The following is a 27,596-nucleotide window of genomic DNA, read 5'->3' as shown; positions in this document are numbered from 1 at the left end:
AAATATCGTTTGGATTATGATTCACGGAGTCAGCGCCATATTTTGATGGGAAGTTTGGTTTGGTGACAATATATTATATATATTATATATATATATATATATATATATATATATATATATATATATATATATATATATATATATATATATATATATATATATATATATATGCCCGAAACGCGTCATGCCTACCTGAACTGCTGTTGAATGGATAATAAAAGTTCGCTGTGACACTCTGCCAAAATCGTGTGGTGGTCCGTTACTTCTGTGGTCAGAACTGGGAACAGAATTTTGCTCCATATATATATATATATATATATATATATATATATATATATATATTCAAACACCGCTCCCGGCTATTCCTCGTCTCACGTTACGGCGAACCTGTGTGGGTGCCGGACACCCTATTCACGAAACCAAGGTTCCCCCTCTCAGAAGAACGGCACAGGCTGCCTTTGGATGCTTCAAATAGATTTATTTAGGGCACAGAATCGGCAGCTCCCTACCGACGCGTTTCGCCACTAAGGCTTGGTCACGGTTAGTGTGTACATTTTCAATGTGCTATTTACATAGTGAAAACAAAGTGCATAGAGGTAGGACTACAATTGATCTGCTCGGCCTCTTTGGCCGCCATACTTGAATGGTGTTTTCCATTAAATCATACATTGTCAAAATGTGTTCTGATACACTCTTGCAAAACGGGGTACAATACAAATTAAATCTGGCCATATTACGCTCATTGTCAGTTATTTAAGAGTGAAATCAACTTCAAGGGATTTGCGCCTGTTGACGAATTATTCATCCCTTTTTGGCGCCATTTTGGAGCAGTATTAGTGCGCCACTCCGTTTACTATGTACAAAACAATAATGTCCTCCTTCGAAACAAAATAATATAAATCTCGCCCCAGTGGGCTATTGAAATGTCCCGGATTTCACTGTAGTTGTGCAAGTGATGCCCCAGTGGGCTAAACAATTATGACAATTCCATTTTAGGTACAAAACCTGTTCTTGCTTGTAGTCAAATTCCCCTAAGTAAAAAGAAAATTGGTGATTTTAAAATCAGTTGAATCAAATTATTTACACATAAAAAAGCAAGCGCAAAGAAATGTCAGGTCAAAGTATGTTCAATGATTCTAGAGGTGGACTGCTAGTTCCTCACTACTGTTCATCCCCACAGGGTGTAGTGTCTCGAAATCAATGATAAATTTTGATTCCAAGATCCTTAATTGTTGCAGCCTGTCACCCCCTCTTACATTCTCCTTAACTGCATCCAGTACTATGTATTTCAACAAGTTGTCATTTTGATTGTGGTGTGTGTTGAAATGGCGAGCAACTGGGTACTGTTCATTGGTGTTCCTTATTGCTCGCTCGTGCTCTAATATCCTAATCTTGGCTTTGTGTTTTGTGCTTCCAATGTAGAATTTTCCACATGGACAGATTAGGCAGTACACACAGTATTCGGTGTTACAGTCAAAAGGACCTTTGATGTTAAAGAATCTAGAACTGTTAGGCACTCTGATTTTGTTACAGTTATTGCTACCTTTACAAGCTTTGCACTTCATACAGCATTCAAAGCCTGCAAAATTCTTGTTATATACAGTTTTTTTGTGTGTGACCATGTTTTTACTTAACTCATCTTTTAAAGATTTACCTTTTCTATAAGTAATCTGTGGATGTTCTTTCACATAATTACTTAGAAGCTTGTCTGATGTCAAAATCGGCCAATTTTTTAACAGTATATTTCTTACTTTGTAGGCTTGTCCTGAGTATGTCGTGATGAACCTGACTTTTTCTTCATCCTCATTCAGAGATCTTTGTTTGGGGACTAGCAGATCTGTTCTGGTTACTCCGTCTACCCTTGTAACCGCTTGGCGGATAGTTTTTTCCGAGTAACCTCTTTCTTTGAAACGGTCAATCATGACCTTTTTCTCAGTTTCAAAGTCACTGTTGTTACTGTTGTTCCTCTTGGCTCTTAACAACTCCCCGAAGGGGATACTCTGAATGAGAGTATATGGATGTGCACTTGTGGCAAACAGTAGGCTATTCCCCGCAGTCTCATTTCTATGGAGGCTTGTGACTAGTTTATTATTTCTGACCTCCACCTGTGTGTCCAGGAAGATGACCCTCTCTTTGCTAATCTGTGATGTTAGTTTGATATTAACCTCGTTGTTATTCAGGTTAGCAATGTATTCTCTAGCACTTGCTTCATCTCCTTTCCAAATGCAAAAGATGTCATCTATGAAACGGGTCCATAGTATCACCCTTTCACCCTGGTCACTATGGCTACTGGACACTTGCTCCTCCCACCAGCCCATGAATAAATTCGCGTAGCTGGGGGCGAAGCAAGTGCCCATCGCCGTCCCCTGTCTCTGCCTGTACAACTGATCATCAAAATAAAAAAAGTTGTTAGTTAAGCAGTAGAGTGTCATTTCCGCTAACATCTCTGTGTGTGTTACATTGCTGATGGATCTTGCTCTTAGGAAGTGCCTAATTGCTTGAATGCCTGTTTCATGCTTGATAGAAGTATACAAGCTTGTCACATCCATAGTAATTAGCAAATAGTCTGGCTCCCAGGATAAATCATGAATTAAATTCAAGAAGTGCATTGTGTCCCTGAGGTAGGCTGGTAAGGACATAACAAAAGGTCTCAGGTAGTGATCTATATATCTGGATGTTACTTCCAATTGTGAGCCTGTAGAGGACACAATTGGTCTACCTCGTGGAACTAGTGGGTCTTTATGCAATTTAGGTAGGAGGTATAGAATGGGTGTCTTTGGGTGCTTACATTTCAAACTCAAAAACTCCCCCTTTTCCAGTGTACCTTCATCATACCATTTTGCTAACATCTCATTGAAAGTTTCATACGAATTTTCTAGCTCTTCAACAGTTGCTTTACAATAGCATTGTGTGTCATTTAACTGCTTGTGCCCCTCTGATAGATATTCAGCTTTTCCCCATACCACCACATTTCCTCCCTTATCCGATTGACGGATTACAATAGAGTCATCATTTTTAAGGGAGTCAAGTGCATTACATTGTTCTTTGGTCAGGTTGTGTTTAGCCAAACCTTTGGTATTGTATCTTAAATTTTTTAAGTCTCTAGTGACACTGCGTTTAAAGACATCAATAGCATCGCTTTGAACCACTGGCATGAATCTAGATTTGGGTTTAAAACCACTTTTGCTAGGTATGTCAAATATTTGTTCCTCATTGTCAACATCTTCATCATCAGTTCTATCTGGAGCAGTTTTTGCCATATCTAGAGTGGACAAAGTCTGAATATCTGTGGGTTCTCCTTCATCATCTTCTATAGAGTTAGGTGCGTGGAATTTGAACCATTTTTTGAGCTTCAATTTGCGATTAAAACAAAATGTGTCTATGCGTGTTTGAACATAGTCTAATTTACGCATGGGGCAAAATGACAAACCCAAAGCCAATAACTCAATTTCAGCGTCACTTAACTCACGTTTAGAGAGGTTGACTACTGTCATCTTGTCCCTTTTCTGGCTCTTGTCTGCAGGAACACCGATGCGAGGAGCAGGTAGAGGAAGGATTAATTTCCTGACACAGTTTCAAATGCTAAACAAAGTCAAGCAAAACCAGCAAGGAGGGCAGGCGGACCAGGATTTTCACAGGGGCCGAGGACGAAACTTTCGGGGAAAAGCCGGAGGATTCAGAGGAACCAAAAAGCAAGGAGGAGAAAGAAAAGAAGATTCCAACGCACCCGCGCCCATGCAGACAAGAGCCAGAAAAGGGACAAGATGACAGTAGTCAACCCAGTTTATTCACTGCGTCATCTCTACGGCCCTTTCTTGCGTCAATATGCCCCTATTGCATACATTACACCTAACGTAGGTATAATGTGGTGCAGGGGTTTACAAAGTGACGCATCCACCATATTAAATATATGACGTATTATGTCGGAAGTATTTACAGATACGTCAGTATTTCAGAGGTATCTGTAAGCGCAAAAGTGATGCATTGCTGGAGTGTGTCACAAAAATGATGCAACTCCAGCAATGCATCCTTTCACATGGGGCCAGGCCCCAAGTGAAAGGGCCTGCATCAGTCTTACGCCTGCTGTGATACAGGCGCAAGATTTGGACGCAATAGCTTCATAAAAGTGACATCTCAAAGATTTCACTGCATCACCTCTACGACCCTTTCTTGCGTCACTACGTCCCTTTTGCATACATTACACCTGACGTAGGTATAATATGGCGCAGGGGCTTACAAAGTGACTCATCTACCTAGATGCGTCACTTTGTAAATATGACTGAATAAGGTGCATTTTTTACAGCACTGGTGCGTCACAAAAAGTGACGCACCGGTGGCGTTAAAGTGACGGAGGCCTCATAAATGAGGCCTTCAGTCTTCTAGTCATGCGTCATATTAAATATATGACGTATTATGTCGGAAGTACTTACAGATACGTCAGTATTTCAGATGTATCTGAAAGCGCAAAAGTGATGCATTGCTGGAGTGTGTCACAAAAATGATGCAACTCCAGCAATGCATCTTTTTTTACCCTTCCACACCCCCGTTCCTTTTCAACATTTTCTTTGAATATCCACATTCCCCATGTTCACTCTCCTTCTCCTTACTTTCCTTCCCAACACTCACTTTCTTTCAGTCCCCCTACTTCACTTCCTTTCTCCTCTCATACCTTTCTGTTCTGTCTTACTCATTTTCCTTTCCATTATCAATGCACTCCAATTCACGTACTCTTTTTCATTTTTTTTAAGAATATAGGGCCCGATGTAGGTAGCCCTTTACCGATCGGAATCGGCCGAAAATACCGATTTTCGGCCGTTTCCGATCGGTAAAGGGCTATCGAGATGTAGGGGCACATTTTCGGTAATTTTACCGAATCGTTATCATTACCAAATCGGTACATTTACCGAATCGGTAATATTTACCGATTCGGTAATGATAACGATTCGGTAAAATTACCGAAAATGCAATGTAGGTAGCCAATGTTCCATCAGCACATGGCTTACAGAATCGGTATTTTACCATGGAATACAAATCCATGGTAAAATACCGATTCCTGTGTACATGCACATCTGTGCATGTACACATGTGCCATGTGACAGACAGACGTGCCCTTAGGGCATGTCTGTGTGCCACATTGCACACATGCCCGTTTTGGGGGTGCTAGAGGGTGTCAAAGTGACACCCCCTGCACCCTTGTGAATTCTTTAATTACCGATTCGGTAAATACCGAATCGGTAATGCCTAATCATTCCTATGGGCTTCAAAGCCCATAGGAATGAATGGGCATTACCGATTCGGTATTTACCGAATCGGTAATTAAAGAATTGTTAAGGATTCGGTAACGAATCCAGATGTTGGGACCTACATCCCATTTACCGATTTTGAAATACCGAATCGGTAAAATTCGGTATTTCAAAATCGGTAAATGGGATTTACCTACATCGGGCCCATAGCTCTTTGATGAGAATTGGAGGTTGTTCTGAAAATAACTTTTTTTTTTCTTCTTTTTTCTTTTTTTAGAACAAAAACAAAAACAGGGAATGGAAACTGCTCAACAGGAGCAAAAAAAACAAAAAAAATTAGGGCTGGGAACGGCAGCGATGGTTCTCCAATGCTCGAACCATGAGCAGAACACTTTGCTCCCCAAAGGTAAGTAGCTGATCACAGTATCTGCATTTCAGGACGCGTTTGTTGAATGCAGGCTAAATGTTTGGAACCAGCTCTTGCGATCGCCCCCTCACTGAAGTAGTTGCTCCTCCGGTGGATGTAGAGGCCCCATCACTGGGAACCTCTTGTGCCAGAGCCCTGACACTTTCCCGGGCAAAATTCTGGGGGTGCTTCTTCTCCACATGGCAAAGCATTGTGGAGTTCCCAAAAGAATATTTCTTAGTGGGGTCACCCCGTGACAGAACTGTGTGACAGATCCTACACTCCACTTTTGGAGCATTGACCTTCTTCTGGTCATCAGGTATGGAAAAAAAATTCCAGATGAAATGCTCTTTGACCTTCGGCTGAGGAGGCTCTTCATCAATGAATTCAGGCTCATCTTCACTGCTGGATGGTCTGGCAGCCATGATTATCCAAGAAAGATCCAAGAGCAAAAAGGCAGGTCTTTCTGTCACAAAAGTGAAAGAAGAAGTGAAGGAAATGGGTGGGGATTTCATTCTTTGTAAAAAAAAACTGTTAGCAACCAATAAAAAGTGTTATTTTAAGGTCACATGACTTGACGCGCTGACGCTGCGCGCACCAGAGCGCTTCCGGGGGCGCATACGCGGCGCGAACGTAGGCGCTTCCGGGGGCGCACACGCGGCGCGAACGTAGGCGCTTCCGGGGGCGCTTACGCGGCGCGCCTAACTGACGTTTTGATAGTTTCACGGAAATGCAAAATTATTTTCATTTCCGTATTAAAAAAAACTGCTTTTATATGTGTGGTACTAAATGTCTTGCATTATTATTTACTTTTCATTCATATTTTTTTTCACGAACGCAAGTAGCGCTCTGGGTGCGCTTTCCGGAGAGCTTAGCTGTGCGCGGACCCAATGCGCCCCAAGAAAAAATTATAAAAAAAAATATATATATTATTATTAAAAAAAATAATACTAATTAATACTCACACAAAACAGCAAATTAAAAAAAATCGTAGGTTACAAACTCAATATAGAAAGGAATTAGCATTTAAAAAATCTATGAAATTCACTGAAAAAACCATAGGTTTCACACCAGTTATAGTTAGGAATTAGCATTTAAAAAACCTATTAAATTCACTGAAAAAACCATAGGTTTCACACCAGTTATAGTTACCTGGAAATTTTACTGACATAAAACCATTGAAATTCCCACGTTATAGTTAGTTGGACTCACTATAACTTGCGCGCCTGCAATGCACTGCTGATGATGTCACATATGTAAATGTAAATGTAAATGTGTGTGTCGTGTAAAGCGCACTGCTGCCCGGAGGCGTCCTGGCGCTATAGACCGCTGGGGAACCCGTCCTGGCTTTCACTGTGAGATGTTCCCTCCTGGGTATCTCCAAGGTGAAACCAGGCATCTCCGGCGTTTGTGGGGGGCCGTTGTGGAGATGAGGCAAGCTAATGCCCAGAGTTGCCGAGTGTGATCCCTGGTTAGAGTAGGCACCGAGGCAAGAATTATCGAGTCCGCTGACCCTGGTTCACAACCCTGCCGCGTCGGGAACCCTGGTCCCGGGCCGTCCTCTGCTTCCGTGTCTGCCGCCTCTAACCAGTGAGCCACACCACTCCATATTACATCACTCATGACATGGTCAGTGACATCACTCATGACATCACTGATGACACCATCCTTGTGACAGAGTGACAGAGTGACAGACCTCCTTTCAATGTAATGTAACCCTCGAAACACATATTCAAAAATAGAAACTAACATTTTCAAAAACATGGAGATACCCATACCAGTTACAACAACCAATTCAGTAATTCCGCCATCTATATACACATCCACTCATTCACCAACAGTTCTATATAGTCACTCATACATATACTCACTCATCATATGTAGTGAAACACCTATACATCCTGTTACACACTAACAGTCATCCAAACGTTACTCACACACATACTCACACATGCAAATAAACTATACATCAATACTCACATATACTAGATTAAAACATATGTCGTTACTGTTAAAGACACTAGTGAGACAGTCATTCACTCACTAACACACACATATACACATTCATCCACCCATACAGTCCTGCACATATGCTGTCTTCAAAACACATACAGTGAGTCAGTCATTGATGCATCTATGTGCTAAGTAATACCCCCACCAAACCATAGATACACTCATACTGATACTCAAAAAACCAACTAATAACCCATATACACACACGTAGCTACTCACCAACCCATGCAGCCACTTATACACAAAGTGAAACACTGATACAAACATTTAAATATTTAAACAGTACTCGCTAATATATGTATATACTAAGATACACTTAATAAGTCAGTTAACCAATCAATTTTTTTTTTAAAACATCCATTTAGACACTTATTCAAACATTTATTCTTCCATCCACCTTTACAAATACATATATAATACATATTTATTTTTCAGAAAGACACACATTCACTGGATGGTGTCATGAGTGATGTCATGAGTGATGTCACTGACCATGTCATGAGTGATGTAATATGTGACATCATCAGCAGTGCATTGCAGGCGCGCAAGTTATAGTGAGTCCAACTAACTATAACGTGGGAATTTCAATGGTTTTAGGTCAGTAAAATTTCCAGGTAACTATAACTGGTATGAAACCTATGTTTTTTTCAGTGAATATATATATATATATATATATATATACACACACATATATATATATATATATTTATATATATATATATATATATATATATATATATATATATATATATATATATATATATATATATATATATCCAACACAATCCACCAGCGTCCCCTTTCAGGCGATGACAGAAAGAACGACACAGGAGCTGTGGCCTCAGTAAATGGTGCAGTTTATTCTTGCTGATACAACGTCCTCTTTACTTTGATTTATCCTTTGTCTAGCATGAATTTTATACATGGACTTAGCCCACTGGGGCAACAGTTTGTTTAGTCCTTTGATAGCGTAATGGCTAGCCCACTTGGGCAATACCCTGCTGCAACTATGCTCCGGTTAAGCTCAAGTAGCAGAGCGACCTGTGAGCACATTGGTTACAAGTCGAAGCCTTGAAACGTTAATTCGCTTAGCTTGGAGGTACGGGCTACGGCCCATCATGCAGTCCCTTTTGAGCTCACGGGTTCGATTCTACCCGTATCAATGGAGGTTGATTGAATTATTTTGAATTTTCCATGTTTATTATTGTGTCGGCATCATGACTAAAACACTGAATGTCCATTTTTCCATGTTAGTGAACGGTCATGCCTTACCAGAATTTATTATCGGCAGCGCTACGGACTTACTTGTCCCGTTTTAAGCGATGGCTTAGACAAATCCGTTATCATGCTTTGAATTGTTTTGTAGGATAGAATGTAAATAAGTTTATAATTGCACTGACCGCAGTTGTAACTATATATATTTTTTCAGTCATTTCCAAAAATAGTACAAACACCGATGGGAAAATTGTGTAAAGGCGAAGTATTTTGTTTATGTTGTTACCACGTGACATGTTTTTTTACTTTATCACTCACACTGTGATACACAAAGTTTGCCCGTGATGAAGGAGTAGGCTTACTCCGAAACGCGTAGGACGTTGTATCAGCAAGAATAAACTGCACCATTTACTGAGGCCACGGCTCCTGTGTCGTTCTTTCTGTCATCGCCTGAAAGGGGACGCTGGTGGATTGTGTTGGATTTGAAGGGGGTGGCTACCCCTGCCATGAGCCCGCGGAGACAGAGGCAAGGGGTCAGCTACCACTTTGTGTTTATATATATATATATATATATATATATATTGAAAATAAGGTTTCAATTCCAATTACACTCTGGTTGAAATCATCCAGGCACTCACGAACATCATTTCATAGGCTTCTTTTATTTAGTTTGTAGCAATGTCATTATATATATATCACCAGGGCCCCTATATAGAGAGCGCTCAGTAACCCAGTTCCAGGTTCTTCAGGCTCGGCTCATTGAATGACCACGACCCGCCCTGGTGAAAGTTGTGGAGGATGAGTCCTGGAGTCAGACCTCAGTAATAGACTTCGAGGGTGGGCACTGAGGAAGGCAGACACTGGATCTCTGTAGGAAGGCTTCACTTGAACTGGTGACTTGGTGTGCCCACTGATCTCACAATCACTGCATGTGGCCTCCCCCTTCCCTTTTCTCCCACTCGTAAAGTTAACCTCTTCGAGGCTGTCACGGCTCGTGGGTGAGCTGTGCTCATGACAGAACGGTTCTGTCATGGCCCGGCCGCCGTGCCTGCGCGGCGCTGATTTTGCGCCTGCGCGACGCGTTTAATTGAGCGGGCGGGGCCGTGACGGAACCGTTCCGTCATGAGCACAGCTCACCCGCGAGCCGTGACCGAACGGTTCTGTCACCCGCGCAGCTCACCCGCGCACCCCCCCCCCGCGACCGTTAGCGCTGCAGCGGAATAGCTGCCGCACCGAAAGAGTTAAAAGAAGCAGTGGATCTACCGCCGACACCATGCGGCCTGTCACGTTGAGAGAACGGCGGGGGGGTCAGAACGGTGCTGCCCAATCCGGGAGCAGCCTAGACGAGACTAGTTTGTGAGCCCCACGACCCTTTACATTTCCCGTCACTCCAGATTGCGCCTTATGGGAATTAATGTGCAACCCTGGCCCTTTGCGCCATTGCTCAGTGGGGTACACAAGCCTTGTTAAGGCTCACACCCTCATAAAGAGTTACACTTATGCTGCTAGTGGCAAAATATCGGAGAGAGCACCCTGTGGCCCACATGAATGCACACACCTGAACTCTAAGACTTGTCCTGCCGCATCAAAGGAACCGTATTCCTTCAAAGGAGAGCCGGAAGACAGGGTCCTGCCTTCACGCATTCCAACAATAGAACAACTGTTCTGACTCTTTTAACAGGACCATTATTGCCAACACCACCACTCAACCACATAACGACTCAGCATAAATGGGAAAACCCAAAACAAATAAGACACAATCTCAGCCGCCCGACACAATATTTCAGGCAACTGGCACCGAAAGCACCTCCCAATCAGTGGCCCCGAAACCTGCGGGACACACAGATCACGCACATCGATTTGATGAGCTATTGGCAACGGTATTAGACATAAAATCCACATTAGGCCCCAAAACAGACTCACTCTGTGTCGAAATGGAGTTCTTGAGGGAAGTTCACAAAAAACTAAAGGACAGAGTGGAAGAATTGGAATCAGCGCGAGCATCTTTACGACCCACTATGTCTACAACAACAAATCAGATCAAATTGCTCCAGAAAGAGGTGGAATACCTGAAGAGCCGGGTGGATGATCAGGAGAGCAGATCCCGTAGGAATAATGTATGCATAGTGGTCCTACTGGAACGAATAGCAGGCCTAAGCATGGAGCTATACCTTGAGACCTGGTTCTCCAAGGACATCCTAAATTGCAATTTCCTAAAGATTTTCTCAGTTGAACGGGCACACAGAGTGCAAGGTGGCCCCCTCGCCCAGACAGCCCCCCAGGCCTGTGTTTGCGAGACTGTTCAATTACGGTGACAAGGATCACATTTTAAAGTAACCAGGGACCGTGGCCCATGGCAAATTAAAAATGCTGCTGCAACTTTTATCCGGACTACATGCGGTCAGTGCAACGTCGCAGATTCTCCTACTTGGCTGTTAAAAAATGCTTCCTGGATCCCGAAATACAATATTTGTTTCACTGTCCTACCAAGTTGCGCATCCGACATAAAGACAGCAACATCTTTTGCTCCCGAGGAAGTCTGGTCCTGAATAGATCAGAGCGGATGCGCACATGACTCACCCACAGCCACAGTGGTTCCCCGACAGTCATGGAAAACTGCAGGCACATGCAGAAATCGAGGCAAAAGGCGACTGCAATGACCAACAAAAGCTCAATTGGCAAGAGGCAAAGGACAAGCCATTCAACAGGCAGAACACCTTGGTAACCCTGCATCCCTTTCAAAATCTCAGTCTGACATGGACATGACTCCGGACTCAACACTCCAACTAGCAGACTCCCAACACGTTGCACTGATGGCAGGAGGCTCGATAGTCACCCTACAAACCACAGAGGAGCTTGGGTGACTTCCCAGGCAACAACCAAAGGGCTCATATAGTGTGTTACTTATACATCACCAATACAGGGCCCAGTGTATCATACTTTGAGTGACAACTGCAAGAATCAAGCATGGCTGACTTAGCACCCTATGCTTTTTTTTTCTCTCTCTGCTCATTTACAACTTATTATTTACAAAACATATTGTTGGACATATCTCCTTTCCTTTATTGTTATTCATAGTTTTGACTGATTGCATTTCAATGCAGATGTCCAATTGCCCCTTGGCAAGCCAGCCTGGGATGGGGAGTTGGGTATTACAAATGTTTACTACGGGAAACGACCTTTACAACGCAGTCATTACATCTCACTACCTTTACATAGCAGTCATTACATCGCAACATCCTTTACAATGCATGCCATTACAACGCAGCCATTACATTGCATGTCACTACAACGCATGTCATTACAACACATGTCACTATAACGCAGGCATTACAACGGAAGTCATTACAACGCATACTATTACAATGTATAGTACCCTTACACTATCCGACACTTACCCTACTGTTGCACTCACTAGAGTTAGAATAGTAATTTTTACCCCTACACTATCCAACACTTACCCTACTGTTGCACTCACTTACCTTAAATGCAATGTAATGGTATGCATTGTAATGGTATGCGTTGTAAACGTATAATGCTATGTCATGGAATACATTGTAAAGGTAGTTTCTGTAAATGCGATATAATGGCATGAAATGTAAAAGAATGCGTTGTAAAGGTTGTTGCGATGTAAAAACTGCGCTGTAAAGGCATGCATTGTAAATGTATGCGTTGTAACGTCATACATTCGTTTACTACAATCTGTCTGTTGCGCTATGCTCCACATGATGTACAGTACATGTTTTATTACCACAATGAAAATCAGGGGGTGGGCGCTGGGGAGACGATCTGGTCGACATGGAAAGCAATTTGGATGCAGACATGTTTTCTCTCTTTCAATCTATAGCAAAATAGATGACTGACAATAATTACCTCTTTCAACCTGGAATGTAATGGAATTAGCTGGATGTTTTAAACTTCATATGGTCTATTAATACTTATGCAGTCATAAGATCTCGATAGTATTGATACAGGAAACAAATCTTACCGCAAAAACCCTCCCATCACTCTGCAAGCTTTTGGAGCAGCACAGTGGTAGGAACCACATACTCTGGATACGCTAGGGGCACCCTGATATGGGTAGCACCAGGACCCCCCCCTACAGATATTACATACCCAGGTAGACCCTCAGGGCCACTATGCAATCCTGGAGGGACTTTTGAACAGCTCCCCAATGACGGTAGTCTTCTTATATGCTCCCAACTCAAGGAAATCTTAATTCTTACAAACAATTACATCGCCATTACTCAACGACCCAATGGCGCCAACATATTGGGTTGGGGATTACAATTGCATACATGATCTTGGTTTAGATCGCTCAGGGCCCCCCGCTACAGGGGGGCAATCCATTAACCTAGCACAACACATGAAAGACTGGGCTGACAACATGCAATGAAATGAAGCCTGGCATTGCACACATCCCACAACACATATTTATTCACACTACTCTATGATTCACGACCTTCACACGAGGATAGGTACCATATACTGCTCTGAAATCCCCATATCTAGGGTGTCGCATACAGAGTACTTGGCCCGCACAATATTGGAACACAGTCCACTGCAATTGCAGCTCTCATGGGCAGCACATAGAGCCAGTATCCCGACCTGGTGCCTCCCCCTTGCGGCACTCAAAGATGAAACCCTTTGCACATCTTTAACGCAATCCATCAAATCATACTTCCAGACAAACACTGGCTCTGCCTCTAGTGCAGGTATAGATTGGGACACATTTAAGCCTGTTCTACGTGGACAGGTGATCAAAGCAGTTTATGGATCTCGCCTGACACTCATGGAAGAGCTCCAAAAACATGAGATGGAGGTGCAGCAATGTGAAGGATTCTCTTTCACGGACCCACATATTATCCCCTCACTGGCCAATGCTCGCCTAGCATATACTACGTTGGACAGTCTTTGTGGTTTAGATTGTAAGCAATACTTGGCCCAACAGCATACCGAAGGGGACAAAGCGGGCATGGTTATGAAAAGCTGACGCCTCGCAACCTCCCATTACGGCGATATACACCTCCAATGATCGCTTGCTAACACACAGGACTCTTTCTATAACTACTATGCTTCTCTCTACAAAGCTGCTGATACTGGTGACCCCTTGTTCATTCAGCAGTTCTTGTCGAATTTCAATCTCCTGCAGGTAACACAAACCCAACATGCACTGCTTGAGCCTCCTATAACCTCAGACGAGATTTCAGAATCCATCAAACAACTAGCTAAAGGGAGAGCCTCAGGGGCACATGGATTGCCATTGGCGTCCTATTCAACTTACGCTGATCAACTTACTCCTCGGTTATCCGCCATGTATGGGGAGCCATTCGAACAGGGAGAGCTCCCGCCCTCCCTGCACGAGACGATATTCGTGGTATCGCCAAAGCCAGGCAGGGACCCACACCAAATGGACCTTTTTCTCTGCTGAACTCAGACTACAATTTTTTGGGCAAGATATTAGCTAACAGATTAATAGAAGCAGTAAAAATACTGGTTCATGATGACCAGAATGGGTTCTTCCCGGGGAGAAACACCAGTCTGAACTTGCGCTGAGTTTTAAAACTACTGGAGTGGGCTCAAGCAGAAGTAGAAATACCATGGATAGCTGCCTTAGACATCGAAAAGGCGTGCGATACCTTGGGATGGCAATGCTTATTAGGTGTGTTGGCAAGATTCAGCATAGGCCCTAACTTCCTGAGGTGGGTGAGGATACTATACGCAAAGCTGCAGGCCGGGGTCAAGACCGGTCATATCATTTCTCAGTTTTTTGTATTAGGATGTGAAACGAAGGAGGGATGTCCTCTATTGCCCATTATTTTTGCGATGGCCATGGAGTCTCTGGCATGAAAGCTACGTCACTGTGTCTTAGACTGGGGCATACAAGCATACAGACAATGGCATATAGTTTTGCTCTATGCAGAGAACGGGTTAATTCACCTGCGCAGCCAAATTACAGTTCTGCAAGAGATAATGGAGTTACTGGACGAACATGCCCAAGTCTCTGGTCTACGGGTTAATTGGTCCAAATCAGTAGTATTTCCAATGAAGCCCCTTCAATAGATCAGAGACAAGCTCAAACCTGCACGAAGCTGACATGGGCCTTTGACACCTTTAAATATTTGGGAGTCCTAATTTGTCCCTCTCAGGTAGATCTGAAAGATGGCAATTTGGGAAGGGTGATCACTAGAGCCCGAGCTGCCTTCCCATTCTGGACAAGTCTGCCTTTATCCTCTAAGGGCTGGGTTGCTATCTCCAAGATGCTCTTGCTCCCTCAACTCTTATCATTTTTCTCTACTCCTCCCTATAGGCAACCACACAGGATTTTTAAAGACTTAGAATCACTCTTTGTCTCCCTGATCTGGCGGGCTCTAGCCCCAGAGCGGCACTACAGAAATTATACCTCCCCCTATCTGAAGGGGGACTGGGGGCGCCAGACTATAAACTCTACTATGCAGCTGTGCAACTGCAATGGCCTATGAGGTGGCTTGCAAACAATAATGTAACCAAATTAGACACCTGGGCGGTGGCACTGCGACAGCCAGCCATTATAGAATGGCTATCAGGCTCTAAAAAAATGACTGCAGAAAACACAGGGCAACTTCCTAATGTTAGCGGCAAGACACAGCTGGTGCAAATATGTATTGCCTAGTGGTCAGCCCATACCATAGGCCCCCAAATTGCCTCTTGAAGTGCTCTCGGACCTTATCTTTGCCACAAATGCCTGGAGCTCGAAACGTGGTGGGCAGAGGGACTGGACATATGGGGGGACCTGGTTGTAGATTCGAAATTATGTGATTTCGAAAGTCTGAAGGATGACTATGGGGTGCCACCCGGGACATCCCTGCTTCACGCAACACTGTCACAGCATTTTCTCCTGATATAGAGAAACACGCGCACTGAACCCACCATATCTCAGGTACTGCAAACTCTACTAACACATGGACGGGACAAAAATGTGATCACAGCGGTCTTTCATTCCCTCAGACTCAACTCGACACTCCTCTTGGCACCACTGCTCGAAAACGCAAATATAGCCATGGCTTGGAAATCACCGACGGGCCCCAACACACAAACATGGCTCCTAGACCCTTGTAGGGCACTTGTTGCAGAACACGAGACCCAATTGTCCAACGCACCACGGATGCCCCCAACGACTAACCCTGTGCAATGGCGAGATTACCTAACTGCCACAGAATTAAAATTGAACCCAGTAAATCCAACTGCAACATAAAACACACCATCACCCTGCACCTTCAGCACAACCTGTCATAACAGCGACGTACACAATGTGAACTCCTATTGATTGCTTACGTGAACCTAGGGACAGGGCTGATGGAACCACACATACAATTGCATGAAGCACACAGCCTTCCCCCCAGCACCTGTAAGCATATACTTAGATACTCATACCTGTTTACACATGACTAGATAGAAACTTCAGATACACAGCAAGCGAGATTGGACAACTTTGGAGAGATATCAGTATTGTTGATGATGTTAAAAAACTAGGATTTGCTGCATAAAATGTTAATTCTAGTTTAAGATCATTGTCTCTGTTAGGCTTGGCAGCCTACAAAAGCTGCTCTTGTAACCGATTGTGTAACACTAAGCATATCATCATTGATAAAGTTTGCTTGCAAAGATTGTTGAAAATCAATTAAGACTATTAAAAAAAATATGCCTCCCCCCGTCCATTTTGGATGAGAGGGTGCATTTTGCGCGAAGAAAATAAAGGCTAAATGCCAGGAGTAAATTGGGGGACAATCCTACCCCAAGAGCACATTAGGGGCCCGATGTAGGTAGGCCGTTACCGATCGGTAACGGCCGAAAATACTGATTTTCGGCCCTTACCAATCGGTATCCAGCCATCGAGATGTAGGGCGATGAAAATTGTCCAAATCGGTATATATACCGAATCGGAATAGTTACCGAATCGGAAATAATCCGAATCGTAAATACCCCGAATCGGTAAAAGAACGAATCGGTAACATACCGATTCAATAAAAATACCGATTCGGTACATGTACCGAATCGGTAGTGACACCGAATCGGTAAAAATACCGATTCGGTCCATGTATCGAATCGGTAGAGACACCGAATCGGAAATTATTCCGAATCGGATAAACTACCGAATCGGTAGAGTTACCGAATCGGTAAATCACCGATTCGGACAGGGCAAAACTCTGATTGAGATGTAGGGAAGCATAGAAATACCGATTTTGCCTCAAATTCGGTATTTCAAATTCGGTATTTACCATGGATTAAAATCAGGTGGTAACCAACTTCAACCTATGAAAATAGACCCAAAATGCATTGCAACTTGCAGGATGGCGGCATTTTATGTCATTGCAAGGCGGCTACGGCTACAGCAGGAAGGAGAGAGGGAATGGCAAAGAGAGGAACAGGTCTACAGACAGAGGATCACCCTGTTCATGCTCACAGAGGCAGAGATCCTACAGAGGTACAGGCTGGACTCAGACACCATTCTGGAGCTCATCAGGGACCTCAAACCACTGTTGGACCACCCCACCCCAAGGGCACACGCCATCCCAGCGCACGTGCAGGTGCTATGCAGCCTACACCTGCTTGCGTCTGGCAGCTATCAAAGTGGAGTACCTGCAGTAGGAGGGGTGACCCAGAGCAGCCTGTCAAGGTTTTTCCACAAATTCCTTGACGCCATGAATCAGAGGATGGACCAATACATATCTTTCCCTGCAACCCACGCGGAACTGGTACAAACAAAAGCAGACTTTTACCAGATGGCACAATTTCCCCAAATCATCGGCTGTATAGATGGCACGCACATTCCGATTTGCCCCCCTGCTGGCACAGAATACATATACCGCAATAGGAAGTCTATGCACACCATCAATGTTCAGGTGATCTGCAATGCGTAGTGCACCATCACAGACCTGGTAGCAAAATTCCCAGGGAATATCCACGACTCCTAAATTTTTCAACAGAGCGGCATCTATGCACGGCTGACGGCTGGCAAATTTGGTGAAGGATACCTCCTAGGTGAGACACATCATCAGACCCCCATAACACAAAGTAGCTAAGTAAAATACATGTATGCATGTGAGTAATGTTACCCCTTCTCCTTCTAGGCGACAGTGCATATGCCCTTCGCTCATTCATACTCACCCCCTACCTCAACCCTTCTACACCCAGCTAAAGGAGGTATAACCGGGCCCACAAAAGCACAAGGAATGTAGTTGAACTGCCCTTTGGCATCTGGAAAAGCAGATTCAGATGCTTGCACAAGAGTGGAGGTGCAAGGCAGTATACCCCCATCACCTGCTGCAAGATCATAGCTGTCTGTGCAATGTTGCACAACCTTGCGGTGAAGAAGGGCACTGAGGTGGAGTTGTCAGACTACGAGGACCATGACGACGACGTTGCTGTGCCACAAACACAACCTGCTGGGGTGTCTACGCCAAGTGATGGCAGATACAGATGTGAGAAGATTACAGAAAACTATTTCTGAGAGAGTACAGATGCACAGACAGGTCAATGGATGTTAGAAAAAAAAGATTTAATAATGTTGCAACAACGTTACTGCACTGATGTGTAACAAAAGAAAAGGTAAACAATATGTGGGTAAATGTCAATTTTCCGGGTTGCCTCACCCGCCCTGGCAGTCTTATTTCCTGCTGCGCTTAGCAGCCCCACTAGGATGTGCCTCACCCCCTTCTGTATGTCCAGCAGCCTCAGCTGAGCGCCTGCTGCTCCGGCGCGGCTCAGACACTGCGCTGGCCGGGCTGCTGCGGCTGCTGCTGTCCCCAGCCTCGCCCAGGTCCAGGGCTGGATTAACAACTGTGTTCGATATGATAAGTGCCTCCATGGCGGTGGTAATGCGGGCCATGCCCCTAGTCACCTCTGCCATGTTCTGGGTGAGGCTGGACTCCATGTTTGCCCCACGTTGGCATAGCTGGGCGGTAGCAGCAGCAAGGCGGTTGATAGCCCTATTCTGCACGCGGGCATCCCTGCGGCGAGAGAGCTCGTGTTCATCCATTTTTGTACAGAGCTGGGTGATGGCAGTGGTCATTCACCCAAGACCTGTTGCAATGTCCTTGTTGCTTTCAACAAATGTCTTGAACCCCTGTGCCATCTCCCCCATCTGCAGGTTATGCACCCGCAACTGGCTCTGGCAGGCCAAGATTGATTTTGCCTGCATCCTCTGGATCTTGACCATACTGCCCTCCAGCCCTTGAAACACGCTGCCCTCCTGTGCTGGAAGTGCACTGCTGGATGTTCGAGGCCTCCGTGGATTGCTGCTGCCCTGCTGTGTGGGCTGGGGTGCCACAGGTGTAACTGGGTTGTTTGCTGGAGCCTGACCCGCTGCTCCCTCCATGGGGTTTAATGGAGCAACAATTATCCTCCTGGCAGGAGATGTGGCAGGTGCAGGGTGGCTCTGTGGTGGTGAGTTCTCAAGGGAGAACTGCAATGGGGGCGTTAGAGACAGTCGGGGGGAGTGTGGAAATGTGAGGGTATGTCCACTGTCTTCCTCATTTCCCAGGGCACTGCTGTTCTCCTCCTCCTCCTCCTGTGCTGGTAGACTGGTGCTTGGCCCTGCCACGGCACTGGCAGATGGTGCTGGTGCTGGTGCTTGAGTAGCTCCTGCTCCCCGCCTGATGGTACCCCTAGGTATAAAGAAGCATTTGTGAACTGAGTGCTGATGTATTACAGTCACTACAATTAAAGCATTGCACATATCATTTCAAATACTTTGATTCAGTTTTACAGTTCTTTTCATTATGCTTCTGCACTGGCATTTTTGGCTACTTCTGCTGACTACATTTACCATGATGCATTTCTCATGTCTGTTGGTAGCAGTACTGGGCTGGGATTTGGCTGTGCATTGGGTCTAAAGGGGAGGTGTCTGGTAGGGTGTGTCAAGATGCGCATGCTTCTTACCTTTAGCTGTAGCTCTGGATGAGCTATCCAGGTCCCCAACTCCCACCACACTCTCCCTCTCAATGGTAGTCGCAACAAGTTCCTCCAGGTAACTGAGGGGTGGCGCCGGGTTCCTGCCTCCACCAGTTAATCCTGCCTGCTTGTGCAGCTCAGCCAGTTTCCTCTTTGTGAGGCTGCGGATGTCGTAAAACCTCTTCTTGAGGTCGTCCAGGGTCCTGGGGGTGACACCAACAGCGTTCACTCTTTCCCCTATTTCACTCCACAGATTCCTCTTAGTGCTCTCTGGTACAGTGAGGGACAGCCTCCCAAACAGCTGCCTGTGTACCCTCACCACCTCCTCCACCAACACTTGCAGCTCCATGGTGCTGAATTTGGCCTTCCTCTTGCGCTCTGCCTTCTGGCTCTCAGAGCTGCTTGCCATGTTTCACAGAGATCTGGATACTGCTACCACTGCTGCTCACTGTGAATGCTCAGCTCAGGCTGCCTCTCCAGAAAGTTCTAATGAGTTGCACCTGCCTGGGTAGCCACTCCCTGCTAGGGTGGGGGAGGGTGGTTCAACCTCATTGGCTGATGTCTTTGGTTTCAGTTTTACTTGCTCGCCGAATCAGCATTTACCGATTCGGTATTTACCGATTCGGATTTTACCGAATCGGCTACTACCGATTCGGTAAATACCGATTCGGTATTTACAATGCGTTCCTATGGGCCTTTTGGCCCATGGGGGTGTATTGCGATTACCGATTCGGTTTTTGCCGAATCGGTAGTAGCCGATTCGGTAAATTCCGATTCGGTAAATGCCGATTCGGTACGTATTGATTCACAATACCGATTACTACCGATTAGGTATTTTTCCGAATTTTTTTATCTACATATCATTTTCCGATTTCAAAATACCGATTCGGTACGAGTCGGTATTTTAAAATCGGAAAATGCGTTTTACCTACATCGGGCCCTAAGTGAGAACGAGTGACTTATCATAATTGCTGTTCATGTTCTGATGAATTTAGCGCTGTTTCTTAGAGCAAATATTTACCCTGTGTCCATTTTTTGATGAAAGGGGGCATTTTGTGCTAACAAAATAGTCCTACGGCAAGAGCACATTTAGCGAGTGCAAGTGGCTACTCGAGCTTGCCATACATTTTCTTAGCACAAAATGCATCCTCACTGCCATTTGGGAGGAATAGCGCAAAACACAGAATCACTCTTCTTGAGTAATCCTGTGTAATTTTGCAGAATTCTTAGGTAATTATACCTGATTACTCTGCATTGAATTACCCTAGTTACGCCCACCACTACCTGAAACCACAATGTATGTGTTTTCAGGTGTTTTAATTAATACATAAGCAGAAAAGGTTTGCATACAAATTGGAAGCGATTATCTCCGTTATGCTTGTCAATGTTCTAATGCTTAAATATGAAGAAGAAAAACGTGTGAAATTAGGAAAATCCATTTTATAATCTTTATTTTCAAGTGTGCATTTGGAAAAAAAACCTTGTCTTCCTAGCCAAGGTTCCCAGGGCCATGTGTTACTAGTTAGTCCAGCCCCACTTCCTTCCCTAAAATTCTCGGAGTGTTAAAACTAAAATAAAAAATTAAGTACCTCTGAAAGCACATAAGCGATGGATGGACACTCAGCTCTGAAAGGAAACACTACTTGGGCCATGATCCAGTAGAGTGTCGAACACATGTAGAGGAAGCGAAGCTGGCACATGCTGAGCAAAGAGAAGCACAAAAATTTGATTGATGATGAAGCCAACCAATGGTAAGAAATGGGCAGGTTCAACCCCCCCTGTAAGTTAGCAAAATGTCTCACCAGCGACAGCACAAGCATTGTCTCTGGCAAGACCTTAAAACAGGACTGGATTTACCAGTCACATATGTACCTGGGTAATTTGGCTGCTATGCATTTTAGGCTTAAAATAAACCAACCTGGCCTGGCGAACAGTGAATGAAGGCAAAGGGCTGCTGTCTGCTGGGCTCTGTGGGAAACCTCAAGCACTTTTGTGCATAGACCATGGTGTAGGGAGTGTGGAGGTAGGGAGACCACCTGGATTTCTCCTGCCTTTTCACCACAGCTAAACACAAAGGGATGGCACTCATGCTAACCACCTGGCAACGAGGAACATTTTCGGCAGTGACTTTCAAACATTTAGGACAACGGGTTACAATTAAGGACAATAATTAAGGACAAAAGGTCCAGTTTACAGACACTTTTGTGCAGGTCATGCAATTCTAAAATAGAGTGCCTACACAAGTACAAGCAAAGATAGGTTGTAATGTAGCGATCTCATTGGCTGTTAGCCAGCAACATTTGAATTACAGACTAACACCGTCCATTACAGTGTTAGTTTCAGGCATTGGACGTTCATACGAAATAAAGGACGGTGCATGTAAATAGCAGGCTGGTGGTCACCCTAAAGGAACTTTTAGAGTGAGACCCAATCCCCTAAACCTTTGTTTGCTACACTCACACCTTAATGCGGTGATAATGTTTCACCTAAAACACTCATCAGTAAACTAGAGCCTGGTAAAAAGTCAGAACAAGCCAAAAAACTGAGGGGAACTTTTATCAACACTTGTCCTGGGTTTGTCACAAAGTGGTGCAAACCCAGTGCTAAGTGTTGCATTAAGATTTACTTTCCAACACAAATCCTGATTTGCGTTGGAAAGTTGACCTAATGTAATGCAAAGGTCCACAAGCTTGGTTGGTGCATGGGCGTTCCCATTCCACCCAACCCCCTTTTCTAAGTTACAAAGTTTAACTGAGTTTTTAACAAATAAGTGATGCACAACATTAAAAGGTTTCAGAAACATAGGAAATAGGAGCGATGAAGGAATGTACTAATAACGTATCAGGCCTATTAGGGAAGCGTGTTGGGGGTCATGTATTGATGTTTGTGATAGCTTCGGTCAAGGAGTGCATAGGAGCGTCAGACAAAGGGAACATCATCAAGCTTCTGGTGACACCACAACAATGTTGCTGCTCCTGAGTTTGAAAAAGAGAAGGGAAATCCAGAGAGAAAAAGACTCTCTTTAAAGAATTTCCATTCCCTACAACGCTCACCTGGCATGACGTCATGCCGTAACTTCTCCTCTAGTGAGAAGTGATCAGTGTGAGCACACGCACATGGATGTCACTGCAGTCTGGAAAAAACGGACCGCCTGTGCCAGGGCACAAAACAAAGGCCGATAGAGACCCGTTTCGAGGCCTCCTTTAAACAAGCATTTGCAATGCAATAGGTCTCGCATTTACGAGAGTTTGAGCTATTGGCATTGTAAATGACAATCGTTTTTATTTAGGTTTTGGTTTTTAAAACATAAATAAAAGGCATGGTCATTTACAATGCCAACAGCTTAAACTTGCATAAATGCGAGACCTATTGCATTGCAAATGCTTGTTGAATACTGTGCTTCATAGGACCGGGAAAGGGATTATGATAGGGCCTGATGTAGGATCATCTGTCTCCAACAATCCTACCCCAAGTCATACTCACTGCTTGAAAGACCGGCAGCGAAGCCCACCCGAGCTAGACTTCCCTTCGGATCAGTGACCCTTGCTTCCTCTGAATCCCTTCCATCAAACTTTCAGCTCTGTCCTTGTCAAAAATGTAAACTTTGATCAGCTGTCAAACTCATCAAAGGAGTCTACATTAGAGATATCAGGAATCACCTACTCCTAGGCCTCCGAACCAGAGGCATAGCAAGGGTGCCATGATACCTAATGCAACAAGGAAACTGACTACCCCAAGCTCCTTGTTATGTTTTAACAGACCTGGTGCAACTGCACCTACTGCACTTTGACCCATCTCCGACCACAGGAAATAAATTCACCTGAAGCTGTTCGCTGTGAGTCATTCATGCCGACTAGTGGGAAAAACCTAGCTTTACCCCTTTCAGTAACTTGCACATTACATCATGAGTCCAACGTCCTTCACCTAACGAGTGCGCCATATTTAGCAACGGGGGATGTCTTTAATATACCTAATAGATCTCGGCAGATGTGGGACTCATTAATACACATGACGGCGCCTCATAGGGACACTAACAGGTCAGATCCAGGACAGGCTGTAACTTACCAGCTGATGGATTATCTGCACGGGCGGCGATGGGCTGTGAGCCCCCAATTGGTGATGATAGAAACTGCTCTCCTCCAGCCATGCAAACAACATGATTCCGTCCAAAAGTTTCTTTTGTTACCGAATAATGGAACACATTCTATTATCACAAATGCTACACAAAAACAAAAGGTGTCAGTCTGCCTCAGAGACTCAAGCAGCACCGGGTCCTACCGAGAGCTCGGCTCTGATTATACGTTTATCTGATGAATTTCTAATTTGTATATAATTCCACACACATTTAGTAAATGTTTATGATTCTGCAGGCACTCCTGGCTATGCTCGCGCACACAAGCCATTGGATCACCGGTCGGCTATGATTTTGTGACTTTGGACTTTAAATTACGCAAGTGAGCACACAGCTACTAATCGGAACAAGCTGTTGCCACGCTATTGTGCGAATAGAAAAAAAAAAGTGCTCACCCTGAAATTAAAAGACACTGTGTAACGCCGTAATAAAAGATCTAGTCCGGGGGGCGCTGCCAAAAGGAGACAGGGCGGTAACAAAGAGGGACTAAGAAGCCTCATTTACAATCGAAATCCTGCGTTTAGCATGGATGACGCAAGCCAATGGGAACAAGGGGCAGGGCTGAAACTCCATTTCTGAAATATCCCGATTAAAAGAAGCCTCGCAGAGCGAGCAGCACATACGCGCTGCAACACAGGTCTGCGAGACCTAAAAAAACAATATGTCAACCTGGTAGGCTTGGACCCACAAGGTGTCCTCCAATAGGCGGCGGAGTGCGGCCTATGAAGTAGAGGCAGCGGAGTGTGGCATATGAAGTAAAGGTGACAGAGTGCGGCCTATGAAGTGGAGGCTGTGGAGTGCGGCCTATGAAGTAGAGGCGGCGGAGTGCGGCCTATGAAGTAGAGGCGGCAGAGTGATGGCGGAGTGCAGCGTACGAAGTAGAGGCGGCGGAGTGCGGCCTATGAAGTAGAGGTTGCAGAGTGCGGCCTATGAAGTAGAGGAGGCGGAGTGCGGCCTTTGAAGTAGAGGCGGCAGAGCGGTGGCTAAGTGCAGCGTACGAAGTAGAGGCGACGGAGTGCGGCGTATGAAGTAGAGGCGGCGGAGTGTGGCCTATGAAGTAGAGGCGGCTAAGTGCGGCCTATGAAGTAGAGGCAACGGAGTGCGGCCTATGAAGTAGAGGCGGTGGAGTGCAGTGTATGAAGTAGAGGCGGTAGAGCGGCAGCAGAGTGCGGCCTATGAAGTATAGGCAGCGGAGTGTGGTGTATGGAGTGGAGGCGGCGGAGTGTGGCCTATGAAGTAGAGGCGGCGTAGTGCAGCCTATGAAGTGGAGGTGGTGGAGTGCAGCCTATGAAGTGGAGGCAGCGGAGTGCAGCCTATGCAGTGGAGGCGGCGGAGTGCAGTCTATTAAGTGGAGGCGGCGGAGTGCAGCTTATGAAGTAGAGGCGGCGGAGTGCAGCTTATGAAGTAGAGGCGGCGGAGTGCAGCTTATGAAGTAGAGGCGGCAGAGTGCAGCCTATGAAGTGGAGGCGGCGGAGTGCAGTCTATGAAGTGGATGAGGCGGAGTGCAGCTTATGAAATGGAGGCAGTGGAGTGCAGTCTAGGAAGTAGAGGTGGCGGAGTGCAGCTTATGAAGTGGAGGTGGCAGAGTGCAGCCTATGAAGTAGAGGTGGCGGAGTGCAGCTTATGAAGTAGAGGTAGAGGCGGCGGAGTGCAGCCTATGAAGTACAGATGGCAGAGTGCAGCCTATAAAGTAGAGGCGGCGGAGTGCGGCCTATGAAGTAGAGGCGACGGAGTGCAGCCTAGAGTGCAGCCTATGAAGTAGAGGCAGTGGAGTGAGGCCTATGAAGTAGCAGCGGCAGAGTGCAGCTTACAAAGTAGAGGCGGCGGAGTGAGGCGTAATAAGTAGAGGCGGCAGAGTGCGGCCTATGAAGTGGAGGCGGCAGAATGCGGCCTATGAAGTGGAAGCGGCAGAGTGCAGCCTATGAAGTGGAGGTGACGGAGTGCAGCCTATGAAGTGGAGGCGGTGTAGTGCAGCCTATGAAGTGGAGGTGGCGGAGTGAAGACTATGAAGTGGAGGCGGCGGAGTGCAGCCTATGAAGTAGAGGCGGCGGAGTGCAGCTTATGAAGTATAGGTGGCGGAGTGCAGCTTATGAAGTAGAGGTGGCAGAGTGCAGTCTATGAAGTGGAGGCGGCGGAGTGCAGTCTATGAAGTGGATGAGGCAGAGGGCAGCTTATGAAGTGGAGGCAGTGGAGTGCAGTCTAGGAAGTAGAGGTGGCGGAGTGTAGCTTATGAAGTGGAGGTGGCAGAGTGCAGCCTATGAAGTAGAGGTGGCGGAGTGCAGCTTATGAAGTAGAGGTAGAGGCGGCGGAGTGCGGCCTATGAAGTAAAGATGGCAGAGTGCAGCCTATAAAGTGGAGGCGGCGGAGTGCGGCCTATGAAGTAGAGGCGACAGAGTGCGGCCTATGAAGTAGAGGCGACGGAGTGCAGCCTAGAGTGCAGCCTATGAAGTAGAGGCAGAGGAGTGAGGCCTATGAAGTAGCGGCGGCAGAGTGCAGCTTACAAAGTAGAGGCGGCGGAGTGAAGCGTAATAAGTGGAGGCGGCAGAGTGCGGCCTGTGAAGTGGAGGCGGCAGACTGCAGCCTATGAAGTGGAGGTGACGGAGTGCAGCCTATGAAGTGGAGGCAGTGTAGTGCAGCCTATGAAGTGGAGGCGGCGGAGTGCAGACTATGAAGTGGAGGCGGCAGAGTGCAGCCTATGAAGTGGAGGTGACGGAGTGCAGCCTATGAAGTAGAGGCGGCAGAGTGCAGCCTATGAAGTAGAGGCGGCAGAGTGCAGCTTATGAAGTAGAGGCGGCGGAGTGCAGCTTATGAAGTGGAGGCGGCAGAGTGCAGCTTATGAAGTGGAGGCGGCGGAGGGCAGCCTATGAAGTAGAGGTGGCGGAGTGCAGCTTATGAAGAAGAGGTAGAGGCGGCAGAGTGCATCCTATGAAGTAGAGGCGGCGGAGTGCGGCCTATGAAGTAGAGGCATCGGAGTGCGGCCTATGAAGTAGAGGCATCGGAGTGCGGCCTATGAAGTAGAGGCGGCAGAGTGCAGCCTGGAGTGCAGCCTATGAAGTGGAGGTGGTGGAGTGCAGCCTATGAAGTAGAGGCAGTGGAGTGCGGCCTATGAAGTAGAGGCGGCGGAGTGCAGCTTATGAAGTGGAGGTGGCGAAGTGAAGCTTATGAAGTAGAGGTGGCGGAGTGCAGCTTATGAAGTAGACCCGGTGGAGACACAGAAGGCTTGAAACAGAGACCCACGCTCTGTCATCCAACAATTGTATTCCTCCGTCTCCCGGGTCTGCCGGTACGCCCCCCCAACCCCTTTACCATTGATTGTTGAGACAATTCAGAAAAAGCGCACACAACAATACCTGCCCTGAAATGTCACGTATTGGAAAGGGTTTAGCCAGAATCAGACTTTAATAGCCCATCCCTGCAGACACAGGAGGCAGCTACCTTCCTCGGTGTGGCAGAAATAATTCCTGCAAGAGCACAAACTTCTGCCACCAAGGTTTCCGTCGCCACACATGCCACCAACTTTCACACCAATAAGCGAAAGAGGATCACACCGGAGCTTGTCTTTATGGGTCCATGTGTTTCAAACGCATGGCCCCATAAAGATGACAACGCTTTTACGATGGGAGGAAGGCAGACGAGCCAGTCCAAGTGGGACGGC

This window comes from Lissotriton vulgaris, chromosome 5 (genome assembly GCF_964263255.1).
Source record: "Lissotriton vulgaris chromosome 5, aLisVul1.2, whole genome shotgun sequence".
Lineage (NCBI taxonomy): Eukaryota > Metazoa > Chordata > Amphibia > Caudata > Salamandridae > Lissotriton > Lissotriton vulgaris.
The sequence above is the reverse complement of the archived record's forward strand: the minus strand, read 5'-3'. Positions refer to the sequence as shown.